Genomic DNA, 16851 nt, shown 5'->3' with positions numbered 1-16851 from the left:
ATCTACAACCTATTGTCTTCTTTTCATGAGAAAAATTCCTTATATCCCAAGTCTTTGATTTTTCTAAGGTTTGTATTTCATCATTCATAGCACTCATCCATTCAGGACAATTTTTTGCTTGATTGTATGAGGTGGGTTCAGAGTAAAAGTATATTTTGGCTAGACAAGCTCTATGTTGAGGGGCAAAGTTTTCATAGGATACAAATCTATCTGGAGGCCTATGTATTCTAGTTGATTTCCTAAGAGTGTTTGGTTTTATGAAAGAATATTGTTCTAAGGCATTCGGATGTCTATCACCCGCTCTTTCATATTGGATAACTGAAGGTTCACAACTAATGTCAATAGACTCACCATACTGGATGTTGGATTGAGGTTCATCATTAACAACATCATTGTTGTTTAATGTATCACTATTACTTTTAGGAAGTAATTCAAGAAAAAGAGAAATCATTATTTTCTTTAATAGACATATCTAAACCAAAGAAACTTTCTTGCTCTATAAAGGTAACATTCCTTGATATGTTGAGTTTATCATTTTTAGAGTCATAACATCTAAATCCTTTTTGGGTTTCTCCATAACCAAGAAAAATGCAAGGAATGACTCTTGGTGAAAGTTTGTCATTTTTGTTTGTATGGACAAAATATTTATATCAAAAAGTTGGTTTGAAATAGTCAAAGGTAGTTTTATAAAGTTTCTCATAGAGAGAAATATTTTGAAGTTTGGTTGAAGGAAGTCTTATGAGGTAAACTGAAGTGAACACATCTTCAACCCAAAAGTTTTAGAACATTTTTAGATATAAGCAGGGTTCTAGTGGTTTTAACTATATGCCTATGTTTTCTTTAAGTCAAACCATTTTGCTGAGACGTGTTTGCACAAGATTTTTTATGTAAAATGCCATGATTCTCCAAATAATTTTTAAAATCTTTTGACATATATTCTCTCCCTGAATCAGACAAAAATATACAAATATTGGTTTTAATAAGATTCTTGACAAGGTTGTGAAATCTTTTGAAAGTTTCAAAAACTTTATATTTGTGCCTAAGAAAGAATATCCAAGTAAAACGTGAATAATTATCCACAAATATTAAATAATAAGTAAATTCTCCTTTAGATACAATATGAGCAGGACCCCAAACATCCGAGTGTATTAATTCAAGCGGTTTGGAGACAACAAAAGTTCTCTCTTGATAGGGAATAACTTATTTTTCCAAGGATACATTCAGTACATTGGATTTTTTCATTACAAAATTTTCTTAAATGAAATACATTGGACAATTTAGAAATGCTAGGATGACCTAGTCTTTGTTGCCATAGAAAAATATCCAATTTTTGTACATTGAAACAAAAAGAATATTTGTAAATGATCAACCGATCCATGTAGTAGAGATCTCCTTTTCTGTCATTCTCTAATCTACTTGCCAGACTGAAGATCCTATATAAAACAGTGATCAGATTTAAAGGAGACCCTACAACCATGATCGATTATTTAACAAACTGAAAGAAGATTTAAGTTAACTTTTAAAACAATTCTGATTTTTGGAATATAAAAAATTTCAATTCCTTTAATTTCAATAGAGGATCCATCTGTGGTAAAAACATTAGATTTGCTTAAATTAAAGACACAATCAGAGTGCATAGTACTATAAGGGGTCATATGAAATGAAACACTGGAATCTAGGAGCCAAAAAATCATACTGGGAGGTGAGGAAGAGGAGAGCGTGGTACCAGTTAAGGAGGACGCGCCTTTGAGGAGCGATTATAGAGATTCTGCAAGTTGAGACAAGAACATGCCTTGGTAACCGGAGTTAGAGGATTGCTTGTTTTCTTGAGGAGCTTTTAGGGTAGCTACTCTTTTCTCATCATTTTTTAATTTAGGGCAAAAAGGTTTGATGTAACCCGGTTCTCCACAATTATGACAAATTATTTTTTCTTTTATATCATGTCTCTCATCATATCTTTTATCATTACTCCATGACTTTCGAGAATTATTCTTGTAGAAGTGAGGAAGCTTATAAGAATGAGTATTGACACCAAGAAACTGCCAATACATTATCTTTAGTCTCCCTAGATTCTTGTTTCTTACATACAAACTTGGGCTAAAATCTCATGTAAAGGTGAAAGTTTCTCTTGATTTTTGTTCTGGCGGATGATAGAAACACCAACATGTTCAAATTCGTGCCTAAGCCCTCTCATGACTTGAAAAAATTACTCACCAATGATTTGATTGTTCCTACGACGAGCATCATCAAGGGTATCTCAAATAGGCTCCATTTTAGCCATTTGGTCCCAAAGTCTTTTGAGAGTATTATAGTACTCTCTAACACTTTTATCATCTTGCTTGCAATTGTGAATCTTATTTTGTAATTCCCATTTATGGGCACCATCATGTTGGGTATAAGTTTGTTTGATATAAACCCATACTTCATCGGCTCTCTCAAATTTCAATATATTCTCACAGGGTTCTTCACACATACTTCCCATAAATAGGGATACAACCTTGGCATGTACCACGTCCCATGCTTTAATGGCTTTTTTGTAATCTAAGAGAGCTTTTTCTCTCTTTGTATTTAAGAGGTTCCTTTTTTGTGACACTATCTTCCCCACAAATGGATTTTGTGAGAATAGGTTGAGGTTCCGATATGAAACCATCAACATAGTCCCACAAACCAAAATTCTTTTCATAGCAGTGACCCACATGTTATAGTTTTTTTTCATCAAATTTGACGGGAACAACCGTAACTACTTTTTCGGCCATTGTTTCAAGAAAAAAAGAGTAGGGGAAGAGAATAGATAGAGAAAAAAGAACAGAAGAAGATTGCAAGAAATATATTAAAGAAGTTTGTTGGCGCTTATTCCGAGACAACAAACCAACAAACTAATACTCCACCAATCTCATGATCCTCTTCTTGATCTTCAGGTACACATTACAACTCAAGAGCACTAATGCTCTGATACCATGTAATGGAATGAGCAAAGTAATACAAAGGAGTGCATCTTTTGGGCATACAAGAACACAATAGCAAATGGTACAAGGACCTCTTATGGGTCAGCACAATATTACAATTACATAAGCCACTTATGAGCCAAACACAAACATAAAAAAAATATAGGATCTTATTACAAGAATGCTTGAGAACAAGCTTAATATACAAGAGGGAGTTCACCCCTATTTATACACAAAAGATAGTGACATAGCCATTGAGAATGCTCTCAAGAGTCCTAACGGCTAGAAATATAGCTGTTGGGAGCACTCCCAACGGCTATATTCCAAAGGCATTATAAGGACTATAATGCCCTTGAGGGAAAAAACAAATTACAAAATAAAAAAGAAAACCCTAAAGTGCCCCTAATGAACACCACTAATTACATAATGTGTAACGACTAAAATACCCCTAATGGGTTTCACTTATTACATAAAAGAATATATATATATATATACTTTAACACGACATTCATATTGTGCTATGATAATTTTGAAATCTAGTTGGAACTGAATTGACATTTCTAATTAATCCTAGGAGGTTATGACTTTGTCCCCTTTTTATTTGTATGTGCTAGTCAGATTATTCTGGTGGAATTCAATCTGCATGACACATCCATGTATCTTTCTTTATTTGAAGACATGTAACCCCTAGGATTTTGCCTGATCTTATTTATTTATATTTTGCAGACATTTTCATGAAACTCGTGAACTATTGGCGAGAGGAGAAATAGATGGACCAATTGGTGTGAAAGGACCTAGGAAAGAGAAGCATGTGAAGAAAGTGAATAGAACACAACCACCTGTTGAAGCACCATATATTCCTACACCAAAACGGGATGCCAAAACGCTTCCTGATAGAACCATTGACATATTTGAGGGCATGACAATTGTGGAACTTGCAAAGGGTTCTGGACAATCTATTTCCTCTATTCAAGACATCCTTGCAAATGTTGGTGAAAATGTGACCTCAGAGTTTGATGCTATCAGCATTGATGTTGCGGAACTGGTAGCTATGGTAGGTTATATTCGTATTTTACCTTAGCAGTTCTCTTAGGTTGCGCTTTCTCTTATCCTGAGTCTTAATGCTCATCATACAGCTTTGAGTATTTTCTTTCATATTGAGAAATTCAAGTCATTCTAATCGGTTGTTTGCTTCTTGATATTTTTGTTGTATTGTTGAACCAAGTTTTCTGGATACTGAATGATTTACAGTGATTACTATGTAGTTGTGTTGATGTATTCAAGTTAAAGATTGAAAGTTCTTGGCTGCACCACATGGTGGGGCATCTGATGTGTCTCCTTGCCAAATCTAAATGATTTAAAGACCAAATCTAAACCCTGTTGGAAGAGCCTTTGGTAGTTGAACTTAACATATCCTGTATTTGTTCTTCTGTTAAGTTTGTTTTTTGTAACTCAAAGCACTAGAGGCTGTGTTTCACCTATTCTGCTGTAGAAACAGCTAAAATGTAATGAAGTATGCGGAAAACAAATACAAAGTGCACAAACACTAATACAAGTCCAATAAAGGACAATACAAAAGCACTAAGGCACTACACAAGCACAAATTGCATATACAAGACTTCAAAGAGTCAAAAGAATAACACGAGCATAAAAAACATAAGCTTTATTGGTCACAAAATGCTTAAGAGAAGCATTGATACAAGAGAGGGGAGAAGCCCCTATTTATACACTTTAGACGGCGTCATGGCATTGGGGAGCTCCCAACGACTCTATGGTCTTTTGACCATAGAGCCCATGCTCTATCCAAAAAAGACAAATAATAAAAAATAATAAAAACAAAAAATCTGTTCCTAATGAACAGTACCTATTACAAGCAGTAAAAAAACCAAAATGCCCCCCGAGGGGCAATACAAATTACAAGACTATATATATAACCTATTTTAACATATACCTGGGTACCTACCTATCTCACTGATGACCATTTAAGGTCATCGTATTACTCACCTCATCATCAGATATGACTGGAACCATTTCTTTCTATTTACTATTGAGGGGATTTGTTTCATGTGTTTCGTCATGCCTCTGTGGATGCAACTTCACAGGAGCTGGAAAATGCTGCCTGTTTTTATTTCCTTTTTTCCTTTCCAAAAGTTAATAGAAGTGCTTGTTCTGCAGGAAATAGGGGTCAATGTCAGGCGGTTGCACTCTGATGAAGGTGCAAAACTTCAACCACGACCTGCAGTCATAACAGTTATGGGTCATGTCGATCATGGAAAGACTTCCCTCCTTGATGCATTACGCCAAACGTCTGTGGCTGCTAAGGAAGCTGGTGGAATTACTCAACATCTTGGTGCATTCATTGTTAATATGCCATCTGGAGCCTCGATAACTTTTCTTGACACCCCAGGCCATGCTGCATTCAGTGCAATGAGGGCAAGAGGTGCGGCGGTTACTGACATAGTGGTACTTGTAGTAGCTGCTGATGATGGAGTTATGCCTCAGACACTTGAAGCAATGTCCCATGCAAAAACAGCGAATGTACCGATTGTAGTTGCAATAAATAAATGTGATAAACCAGCTGCAGACCCCGAAAGGGTAAAGATCCAGCTATGTTCCGAGGGTTTGGTCCTGGAGGAGATGGGAGGTGATGTGCAAGTGGTTGAAGTATCTGCAATGAAAGGAATTGGGTTGGACAAGTTGGAGGACGCTTTGTTACTTCAAGCTGAGTTGATGGATCTAAAAGCTCGAATTGATGGGCCTGGCCATGCTTATGTTGTAGAGGCAAGACTTGACCGTGGAAGGGGTCCTTTGGCCACTGCAATAGTGCAATCAGGAACCTTGGTTTGTGGCCAGCATATTGTTGTGGGTGCAGAGTGGGGCAGAATCAGGGCTATTAGGGACATGTTGGGGAAGATGACTGATGTTGCAGGGCCTACAATGCCTGTTGAAATTGAAGGACTTAGAGGTCTTCCAATGGCCGGTGATGACATCACTGTTGTGGAGTCAGAGGATAGAGCAAGGATGCTTAGTGCTGGGAGGAAAAAAAGGTTGGAGGAAGAGAGACTTAGGAAAATTTGTCAAGGCAGGATTGAAACATCAGAAACATCTGAAGAGATTTCTGAAAGGGTTGAGATGCCTCTAATTGTTAAAGCTGATGTGCAAGGAACTGTTCAAGCAGTGACAGATGCATTGAAGAGCCTAAATAGTTCTCAGGTGGGTGTGTGGGTTCATGATGCTGAGACTCTGTTGTCTGTGCAGGCACATTCATAACCTTTTAAGTCTTATCTTTGGATTAGTCAGTGATAATTATATTATGTACAGTTGCATTAGTACTTTGCATTATTTGGGAATGGCCAGGCTGCTGCTTGTTGTGAATCTTGTGATAGATGAGAAGATTTCTTGGAAATAAACCCCAAAATTTATTCCCATCATAAATTATGGTCACCGGAAAATTTATTCCTGTCATAAATTAGGGTCACTCTTCAAATTTATTTGTCTTAAAAAACAATGTACATTTTGCAGGTCATTGACATCTTTTCCCATTTTTCAATTTTATTCAAATTCAAATAATTTCCATTTTCAGTTATATCAGAAGAAAAGATGCATAACATATATAGAACAATATGCATTTTGTGACTACATATTTTTGAAATCAGTTCTCCACTTCGCTTGTCCTTTCCAATTTCAATTCAATTCTTATGTTTTCCATTTTTGAATTACCTACCAAGCAAAAAGATGCCCAACACACCTTGCTGGATATTTAGTTTGAACAGTATCTACGATATTAGCGAAACAGGAAAAGTTATATCTGTAAAGTGGTTGATCTTTTTGGTCTCACGTGCCTTGTGCAGGATTCTTTCTAATGAATGAGGCTTTGAGCTCAGTAATTTGTCTCATGTTTTCAATCTTTTTTTGGATCCATAAAGCATTTGGAGTCCTGATAATTCACAACTTTCATGAAGAAAGTTTTCTTTGTCGTTTCAGGATTTAGTTTTAGCTGTTGGATGTAACATTGTTCTGCCTTATGACCAGGTTTTTGTAAACGTAGTCCACACTGGGGTCGGGCCAATTTCTCAGTCAGATGTTGATTTAGCCCAAGCTTGTGGAGCATGCATAGTTGGTTTTAACATCCGCAGTCCTCCAAGTTCTGTTACTCTTGCTGCTAATTGTTCCAACATTAAGGTATTTGCCGTATCATTTTCCTTTATGTTATTTTCTTATTTTCTCATAGGGATACGTATATCAACCACATTTTTTTTTGTTCTTCACTGTAATGAAAACATGTGTGATCTTCTACGTGAGTCATTTTCTTGATGAAATCATAGTAAATTGTTTATTTAGGTAATAGATGAATGTTACTGGTGTAGATTGTTGTCTACTGAAAATTTGCTAATTCCCATGCAGTCAAAACATTAATGAATTGAACTTCATCTTGGAAAATGAAATCCTTACCCAGTGGCTGGACTTGATGGATTTTGTGGTCTATTCTACTTCTGGCTTAATGTATCATTGCTCTTTTACTCGTGATTATGAATGATGTGGACAATAATGCTGATGGCAGTTCTGAGGTAGTAATAATGGTTGTACATGAAGTTATGATAAAACTATATCCTGACATATGGTAGGGAAGCCAAGATTTGTAACCAGTCATTAGATCATGAGTGTAAATCAAAAGCTTTAGAATTAAACATTTAAGTAAGCATACCATGAGTAAAATGATATAGACTGGGTAACCAAGATCAGAAATGGGCAGAAAGATCATAACTAAAATGCCAATGTCAACATAGTCAAGGCTAGCTGATAACAAATCAAACTAATGTATTAATCTTAAGTTCTTGACAATAATTATCAGGGTTTTAGGAAACCAAGGCCAAGCTTTGCAGCAAAGGCTAAGTTTAAAAATGTTGCAAGTTTATAAGGAAAAACCATGATAATAAGATAATCGGGAGGTGTTCCAAAAATCTGCGTTTTGCAGATCCATCGTCGAAGAGGGTTCTATCTCCTTGCCTTAGATGCCGGTTGCTGCCATTATCTGAAGGCTGTACTTGGGGTATGCTATGGAGGAGGGTGAAGATTGTCAAGTCGGGTTTCCTTTCCGATCTAAGCCGATGACTGGAGGACTGGGTAAACTGCAAGGCTATTGATTAAATTTTGTTCTTGCATTTGTCTAGAATGCTGAAAGATTGTCTCGGCGCCGCAACCCTTGGAGGAAGAGACGTGAATGCTTTTTTGAGAAGCATCCCTGAATGAGTTCTTCTTGATTGCCAGGTCAAGGTTTCCCTTGCTTTCCCTTTAATTATCTAACAGCCTGGCGAGGAGCATTAATGGATCAGGGTTCGATCTAGAAAAGAGAGGAGGATCATGTCTCTCCTCAACCACACTTCACTTTCGGCACATGTGGGTGCTTAGGTGTGCGAATGCTGTGGTATTCTAAACTTCTGACATAGGAAAATCTGTTTCAGATATGGGAGGAGCGTTCATCTAAATAGCCCAAATCTCTTCGTTATTCCCCCACAACAATCACCTTCATCTTACATGTCGCGCCGTCCTTCCAATTCATCAAGGTTTCCCCTTGTATCATCGCTTGCTAATACTTTGAAGCCTCATGACTCACAGTCTCATGGTGTCCGTTTGAACGTAAGATTGTCCTCTGGTGGTATGTGCATGGACGCCCAACAAGATATGATTCTTATTGGCTCCCTTTGAATCCCCATTTCACTGCAAATCGTCTCTGTGGAAGGATCTCCCTCATCTGAAAGTGGGTCGCCAAATGTTTCTCCGGCGATTTCCTTGTCGTTCGCCTGCTGTCCGGTGTCCCTGCTTCCTTCACCCAATTCCTCTACTGCTGTCAATTTCGTCACCTCGTCCTCAGAGCTGCCACCTTGCCAGTTGCCGTTGGTTCCTTGCCGAGGTGTTGTAATCATTGCGAAGATCTATCTCACCTCGCGTGCTCATCGCTTGGGCCTCTTGACAGTTATATGGTCCTTTGCATGGTCCCTTATGCCGAAACCATTAGCCGTACCTATGTCCCATCACAGGTTAGCCACATCCACTCCATCACATTAGGCAATTATTCCGATGGTGGGTGGCCCCACTCCTACATACTCACTGTGGACCTTGGGGGGTTGGGCCCAACCCGTCTCCTCTTTTGCCATTTTTTAAAAATTCCTAGACCCTTGTGCTCGTGGGCGCTTTCTTTGCTTCGCCCAAACCTGCTCCACCTTTCCCCACCTGACCTCCTCCTGACTGCCTCCTCATTGGGTCTTGTGGTTGACATAGCCTTCCCTTGTGGTTTTGTGAGACCCGCTTCTCCCTTGGTGCCTTGTCCTACCACTCACTCTTACCCCATTTCCCCCCTTTCAGCCTTGTCCTGCCAAGACCTAGACATCCTCTTCGCAGTTGTATACAACCCTTTCACCTCAGCAAGTAAGTCGGTTTTTTGTGCCGAATTGGATTCTCTTCTTTCCAATACACAACTTACGTCCATTCTAGCAAGCAATTTTAATTCTCTTCTCTATTTGTCTGACTCCAATAACTGGTAACATGCCCAAGCTTTGCGATCTCTTTTCCCCCTATTTTTTTAGATCTTTTTCTTATTGTCTAGTGGCAAAAGGAATTGTTTTATCAAATTATACTTATGGATCCAGTCATAATCATAACTAAATATTGACAAATAACAATGTAATTGCTGCAAAACAATTGTAGAAGTGATATGAGGCTAAAAAACGTAGAAGGCAATGCTCAAAACTCTACACTTTGGCTGGAGATTTGTGGTAGCGTTTGCAAGAACATCTATACCTGCAACATTTTTATGCTTTTTTTTTCAAAACGATGAATTAAAAAAGGGGAAATTATACTTACAAGATTTTTATGTTAAATTTGTCAAAATGACGAATTAGCAAAAGAAAGAAGTGGTTCATTCTCTTGTAAATCAGAATACAAATTTTATGATGTTGGTGAGTAATGGTGATGCTGTGTAACTTTTGATGAAAATGATATGGCTTTCTATGATGTACATGATAATACAATGTGGTGATATCGAATGTCAATGATCTTGATGGTGGTTTGGTCAATAAAAGAAGGAAACAAGAGATCCTAATGGTTGGGTGCTGGTGGTGGATCTGTTAGAAAATCCTTGACACTGACTCCATTGATGAAAAGTGGATAAGGCTGCATTTGGGAGGATGGTATCGGCATGTACTGGATGACATCAGAGACGTTTACATCCTGTTAAGGAAGCCCAGGGTCCACAAGAAGTGTTTGGAAGTCGGAATCCATGGGAACCGTAATTTTAGGCATGGAATCAGGGCCTCCCAAATCTGCTTTTTCCCTTTCTTTGAAATCCTTCACAACGAGGTATTTACGACTCCTCATTTGGGAAGGATTCCGGTGGATAGATGAATCCCTTCTGATGTTTCCCTATTTTCAGAATCAAACTCCCTAACGTCTCTCCCCTTTATTAGGAAGCCAGCCTCATGATGGCTATTAATTAGCTATATAACATGTAGAGCACAAAAAATGGGCTGATTCAGCAGCTTTTTGTTCAATTTCTCATGGAGTTAAATTCTCATTGGTACGTGTCAATGAAACGTCTCCCCGGTCTCCTATTTCTACCCATAGACATAGTCCACTAAAATCCTTTTTCCCAAAGAAATATGTCATTTGATTCTTTCTGGTCACATTGAATAAAATATTTATACTTAGTTGTAGTAGACGTCTATTATGTCTACTATGTTTTTAGTTTTTAATTATTATTTAAGGATGCTAGAAAGTGATAGTTGAGCGGGTTTAATTAATTTTCTATTTCTTTCTTAATTCCATTTAGCAGGTTTTTGAGCAATTTATTTTTTATTAAAGGTGAATATACCAGTTTTGAGGAAAACCAAGTAGATTTTGAATTGGATCTGCATTTCTATGAATTAGATCAGATCCAACTGTGCTCCATGGTAATGGAGCTCATGCTGCACCAAATTGTTCCCCAAACATGATACGGATTAAAGAGGAGTTGAATGCCTGAATCCTTGAGGGATTTGATGGTGCTTCCAAACAATGAAGTTAAAAACTCTCTTGAAAACCACTTCTTTGAAATCCAGTAATTAACTTTCCCCAACTCCTTTGAAATACCTTTAAATGCCTCCTCCCAAACAGAGCCTAAGAGGAGTCTTAATGGAGGTGCTATTGGTAGTTGTTTGATGACACATGGTGGTGGTGATGCCGTATTATCATGAAAGACTAAAAAGACTATAATTGGCTAAAAAAAAGAAATCCAACCATATCTCTAGGATACTTAAGCTTCTTATTACATTATCTTCTGGATCAGTCTCATGGTGCGATAATATTCATCATTCTGCAACAAACTCCATATTTACATTTGAAAATGATTGCCTTAGCCAAGTTGCCGACCTTTCTGTCAGATCCCTGATTGCCTCTTAATATTGCACACTACAAATTTTTCAGTGTTACACTACTTTACTTGTACAGATGGACAACACTTATGTTGTGGCAGTCTTTAATTAAACCAAGAGTTTTGTTTAATTTCGTTCATTTGCATTACAAGGAGAGCATCAAGGCATTTTTATTGCTGTTTTTTCACAGATACGGCAGCATCGTGTCATTTATCATCTATTGGAGGATCTAGGCAACTTGATTGTGGACAAGGCCCCTGGAGTTTTTGAAACTCTGGTTGCAGGGGAGGCTCAGGTGCTCAATATATTTGAACTAAAGGGAAGGAGCAAAAGCAAAGGCGATGATGTGAAGATTGCAGGTTGCCGCATAACTGACGGGCGATTCACAAAGTCATCAACCATGAGGCTGCTTAGAAGTGGTGAAGTGGTGTTTGAAGGGTCTTGTGCATCCTTAAAACGGGAAAAGCAAGACGTGGAAACTGTTGGAAAAGGGAACGAGTGTGGCCTTATTATCAAGGACTATGATGATTTTCAGGTTGGGGACATCATTCAGTGCTTGGAGCTTGTTAATAAGAAACCAAAATTTGTATCATCCCAAAGCGGTGCTGTGAGGATTGAGTGCTGACAATGCTTCATGTAACACGGTTAGTCTAACAAAGTCTATAATTGAGGTATTTATACAAGTGTTTGCTTCAGGCTTAAAGCTTGCATTATTTCCAAGGGACAATTTTTGGGTCTCGAATTTTCTTTTGCTTTGTAACCTTGGAGGCAGAGGAAATAATGTCCCACGATATGGAAACTGGCTATTTTTGACTGGTTTATATATCAATTGGAATATTTTGGTATTTAATGAAAATTTTATATGCAGTTTTTTTTGTTGGGTAGGCATAAACCTACCAGTTTTATTGATGGTCAGTTGGACAAGAGGGGAGGATTATAGCAAACTTTACAAAACAGAATCAGTCATACCAAGCTGGCTATGTCACGTGCAAAAATCCGACACGGCAATTTCTAAAACTGCAGGTACCGATATATATATATATATATATATATATATATATATATAGAGAGAGAGAGAGAGAGAGAGAGAGAGAGAGAGAGTCGGTGCTAAATGAAATATGCTAAATGGGTTTTTCTGCTCTTCCTGTTTTTTTGATAGTTTTGAACCCATAAATGTGTTAGGCATGGTCGATTTACGAGGAATTCACACCTGGATCATGTGTTTTTGATGAAAAAATGATATTTAGAGCCTAAAAATTTTACAAAGATTTTGGACCATTGATTTTTTGAACGTTATAAAAACCCACTCATATGTCGGAATCGAAGACTTCAAGAGCTCATAAAGATATCTAACATTCAACAAGAAAATAAATATAACAATATTAGCCATAAACTCATAAAAATCATGTTCATAATTAGTAAATTTATGATATTAAACATATTTTGTCATGCAAATATCAAAGAAATGAAAGACAATCAATTTCTAACTTATTACAACTAAAACTAAGATCAATGAGGCAAACTGCAAACTTTGAACACTTTTTTATAATTTCAAAAAAGTCAGAAGTGAGAACTGAGAAAAAAAAAAAAAGAAACCCCAAAAACATAACTTAAAAAAAATCTAGTTTTTTTTTGCAAAATCTTAGAAAATATAAGCGGGCTTTGGATATATGTCAGAGTTTGGGTCTCTTTCTAAAAATTACCAAAAATTTAAGGACCTGTTTTGTAAAGTAAAGGATACAGACATCAAATATAAAAATAATAGGGGTAGAGATATAATTTTATTGTAGCATGATATAACAGGCATTAACATAAAGGAACAGGGACAAAAATGTAAATGAACCGGACAAGGGATTGACCAGTATTAGTGGAAAAGACCAGGGGCAATTTAGTAATATTACCTGTTAATCCGTATAAACCCACCCAAACCTTCGATAAACAGGAAACTTCAAGGGAGAGAAAAAAATTCCGCCTTTCAGGTCAGTGATCTTCTGCAATTTTTTTGTTTTGTTTTGTTTTGTTTTTTTTGTTTTGTTTGTTTGTGTTTTGTGAAGAGGGGTCGTCGGATACCGGCGACCCTATGTGAATCCCCCCTTTTTTCTGTTTGCTGGCATTTTTTTTTTGTTTCCTGTTAACGAAAAAAGAAAGAAAAACTTTCTTTCCCTCTTTGAAAAGGGCGTTCACCGCTGGCGACCCAGTGCAATGATCGGAGAAGTCCGGTGCTGGCGATCGAAGACCCTTTGCTTCTTAAAAACAAAAAAAAAAGGTTTTATATTTTTGTTTTTGTTTTTTTCAGGGGGACAATAAAAAAAAGGAGAAGGTTTTTTAACTTTAAGGGTCGCCAGTTTTTCTTTTGCCGGTGACCCTTTAGCGACTTGACGCAAACCTTGAACCGGGTCTTGTTTTTTTTAAAGCAATGTAACCACACAAAAAAAATTTGCAGGGGTATCCTTGTAGGGATTTTTTCCAAAAAAAATGACCTTTTTTTTAATAGACCCGATTCAGGGTCTCTTATTTTCTTTAAGAAAGAAAAAAAATGGAACCACTAAAAAAATGAAAGAGTGTTTCCATAGGGATTTTCTTCCTCTTCTTTCCAAATTTTTTGTTTTTGTTTTTTTTTTATTAGATTTCAATGGGGTAGGTCGTCTATCAGACTTTAAAAAAAAATACGGTTAATTAAAATACCCTTTTTTTATGTGTTCTTCGATTGCCGGTTTTCCATTGACTGAGGTTGGAAATCCGATCGAACTCGGTTAGGTGCAGAAAAAAGCAGCCCTTCTAAAAGAACAAACAGATACTGACCTTTCTCGTGCTTATTTTTTGGTGATCGTCGATGGTGTTTTGCGGCTTTGAGCATCAAACAGTGACTCCGAACACTGACTCGAAGATGGCTCTGCGCACACCTCGAACTTGGCTCTAATACCACCGAAGAGAAGTCAGAGAGACTAAGTGCACATATGTAGAAAGTATGTAATAGGCTTTCTTCAGGAAGGGGTCTTCTCACTTTCTCGTATATCATTTTATGAGTGAGAACCTCTCCCTTATAAGGGTGAGATATGATGACGGTTTCACCTTCAGCTATTGGGACTTATCGATTTTCTCTCTAAAAAAAGAAAATCAATAATCATTTTCACCTTTATACTTATCCAAATGAAGCACCTTCAAATGTGCTTCATTTGGACAAGGCCTTGGGCAGTTTCATGCATTGGAGAGAGAGTTCCAACACTTTCAACGTCAAAGATGCAGGATGGTGCAGGAGTGGAAAGGCGCCCGATCTTGGATGCTTCTACACCACAATCGTTCGAGCTAAGGACGATCGTGGATCTGACATGAGTAGGGGGGATGTTGCCTCATCTTCTAAATCTACGTTGGAGAATGTATTATTCTCCGAGTTGCAAGAAGTGCATAAAGATACATCTCACGTACTTCTTAAAAAGGTATAGTCAGGAAAAGATCATGCCAAGGAATCGTCCCTGGTGTAGTCTTCATCCAAGATGAATGCTGGTTCTGATCAGGTAGGCCTCTCTGATCGTCAAGGATTATCTACTGATGTTGATTGTAATAATTTCATTGAACGTGAAGAATTGTATGGGCATTCGCCCAAGGCGATGAACCTTAATCGTTCATGGGAGCAAATTGTTGGTTGGAGAACTGTCTCAAAACCTTAATTGGCCAAAGCCAGTGCTGGTGGGTGGAAAAATGATTCTTGTCATTCCTCAAGAGTTGTACGCTTGTCTGTAAATGGGATACGCATTCTATGAAACCTGAATTCTACATGGCAGAGCTATGTAGAATATGGAAGCTACAAACTAAACCTTTGTTATCATCATTGTCTGACAGTGAGTTTCTTGTTCAATTTGATAACAAAGAAGACATGCTCTCTTTGCTTCAGAGCGGTCCTTGGATGTTGGCCGGTAGAACGCTGCTCATGGAACAATGGGGTGGTTCTGGGATTCCCAAGTTCCATGGGCTAAAATCTATTCCCATAAGAACCTGTGTTCTGGGGTTATCGCCAGATATGTGGTGCGTTGATATGTTCAACATGATTGTTGAAGCTCTCTGAGATAAGTTAGTTGTTGTGGATGATCAGACGTCTTCTAATCGTTTTCACTTTGCCTGTATCATGATTGAATTTCTGGTTAATGTTGTTTTATGTGATTCATTGCTCCTTAGCTTGGGAGCCTCTTTCATAGATTTTGTAAACTTTAATTATAAATCTTCTTCAAAAAATTATGGTAAATGTCAATCCCAATCTCACAAGACTGATCGTTGCCCTAAGAATCTTAAAGTTGATCATAATAGAGATTCTAACGGTTGGCAACCAGTTCATAAGAAGAAGGTTAATAAAATCTGGGTTCGTAAGGCCCCAAAAGAGTGTCAGAATCCATTCGATATCCTTCGTGAAGATATGGAAGAAGACACTAATGTTGATTTACATGTGGTAGTTGAAGCTCCCACATACCATCCTCCTGAGGAGGCCTGAGAAGGACATCTCCCAGGAGGCTGCTCACATTGTGGGGGTGAAAATTGTTGTTTTTTATCATGGTTCGGAAGATGTGGATGTTATTGCTCAGGTTTTAGGTGTGAAGCATGTTGAACATGTTCATTCGGTTGACTCTTTCTTGGCGTGTGTTGATCTAGTATGAGATCTTGAGAATGAAACTCCTCGATTTCAAGGTAAGGTCATGGATGAATCTAAACATAAGGTTGGAAGGCTTAAGAAAGGCACTTCCGTTTCTTTTTTATAGAATATGATTAATCTTTGGCCTCAAGGAGGCGGTGAAGATAAGAATACTTGAGTCTCAGGAAGATCTTATCTTGGAATGTTCGGGGTTTTGTGAAACCCCAAGCTCATAGGGAGATTCAATTCTTTTTGCCCAGTCATTGTCCTGAGATTATGTTTATCATTGAACCCATCATTTTCTTTTGTAGATTTTTGTCTTTGAATTATAGGTATGTTGATTTCCATGTTATTCATGATGCCTTATGTGACACTGATAGGATGTATATTTTGTGTTTCTGGGATCAGGAGTTGGTGGACTGCTTCGATTTCCAAATTAACAATGGGTTCATATGTTGCTCAGTTTTTTATCGAAAGAATGATGAGTGATTTGAGGTTGCTAGAGTGTACCTCAGTAATCACTATAGGCATTTATCCATGCATTTGAGGTTGCTAGAGTGTACCTCAGTAATCACTATAGACATTCATCCATGCAGTTTGGAGTGATTCTTGCTTTGATTAATGCAGATCCTTATCTCATTGGTGATTTCAATTGCGTATTGAACAATACTAAGAAGATGGAGCTGCCTTCAAATATCTATTGCGCTTCAGATTTTCACGACTTTGTTTTAGTAGGGGGACTTTTTGAAATTGGTGATCCACGAGCAAGATTCATGTTGTCTAATAACCAACAGGGATTGGCAAACGTCCAGTGTAGACTGGATAGATATTTTGTTAATTATCAATGGTTTGATGACATTGGTATGGGGGAGCTCTATCA

This window comes from Nuphar pumila, chromosome 3 (genome assembly GCF_984573655.1).
Source record: "Nuphar pumila chromosome 3, dmNupPumi1.hap1.1, whole genome shotgun sequence".
NCBI classification, from domain to species: Eukaryota; Viridiplantae; Streptophyta; class Magnoliopsida; order Nymphaeales; family Nymphaeaceae; genus Nuphar; species Nuphar pumila.
Note: the sequence above shows the minus strand (reverse complement) of the source record.